The following is a 1,138-nucleotide window of genomic DNA, read 5'->3' as shown; positions in this document are numbered from 1 at the left end:
TGAATTTGGAGAGAAATGATTACATATTAAAGCATTAGACCTCTCACTAAAGGCTTCAATCATAAAGCTATACTTCAAATAAAATGTTATTTGTCACATGTGCTGAATACAACAGGTGTAGTAGAACTTACAGTGAAATGCCGAATACAACAGGTGTAGTAGAACTTACAGTGAAATGCTGAATACAACAGGTGTAGTAGAACTTACAGTGAAATGCCGAATACAACAGGTGTAGTAGAACTTACAGTGAAATGCTGAATAAAACAGGTGTAGTAGACCTCACAGTGAAATGCTGAAGACAACAGGTGTAGTAGACCTCACAGTGAAATGCTGAATACAACAGGTGTAGTAGAACTTACAGTGAAATGCCGAATACAACAGGTGTAGTAGACCTTACAGTGAAATGCTGAATACAACAGGTGTAGTAGACCTAACAGTGAAATGCTGAATACAACAGGTGTAGTAGAACTTACAGTGAAATGCTGAATACAACAGGTGTAGTAGACCTTACAGTGAAATGCTTACTTACAAGCCCTTAACCAACAATGCAGTTTCACGAAAATCTTCCTAGGTTTGGCCTTTCTAGGAGTTTTTTCCTAGCCGTGCTTCTACACCTGCATTGCACTGTTTGGGGTTTTCGGCTGGGTTTCTGTACAGCACTTTGAGATATCAGCTGATGTAAGAAGGGCAAAATAAATACATTTGGTTTGATGCACCTGAGCTCAATTTTGAGTCTCATAGCAAAAGGTCTGAATAGTTTGTACACATTTTGCTTTGTCATTATGGGGTGTAGAGGGGAACGGGGAAAAAGGTGAATGGGTCTGAGTACTGTGAAGGTAACATTTTAATGCCACTGGTGTTGGAAAGTAGCGGTGTTAAAAGGGCCACTTTCTCTTGGTTCACATAAAAAACACCTCGAAAGTGTGAAATTGAACACCCTCAGTGTTTATTTTACTGAGGGTAAAATTCGGTGAGCTCAGGCTGCGAATATGCTGTGTGAAAAATGGCACCCTATTCCCTACATAGTGCACTACTTTAAACTAGAGCCCTACAGGCCCTGGTCAATATCAGTGCATTATGTGGGAATAGGTGCCATTTCGGATGCACATTAAGAGATATGACACTAATGTGACCAGAA

This window comes from Oncorhynchus masou, unplaced genomic scaffold (assembly GCF_036934945.1).
Source record: "Oncorhynchus masou masou isolate Uvic2021 unplaced genomic scaffold, UVic_Omas_1.1 unplaced_scaffold_2260, whole genome shotgun sequence".
Taxonomy (NCBI): Eukaryota; Metazoa; Chordata; class Actinopteri; order Salmoniformes; family Salmonidae; genus Oncorhynchus; species Oncorhynchus masou.
The sequence above is the reverse complement of the archived record's forward strand: the minus strand, read 5'-3'. Positions refer to the sequence as shown.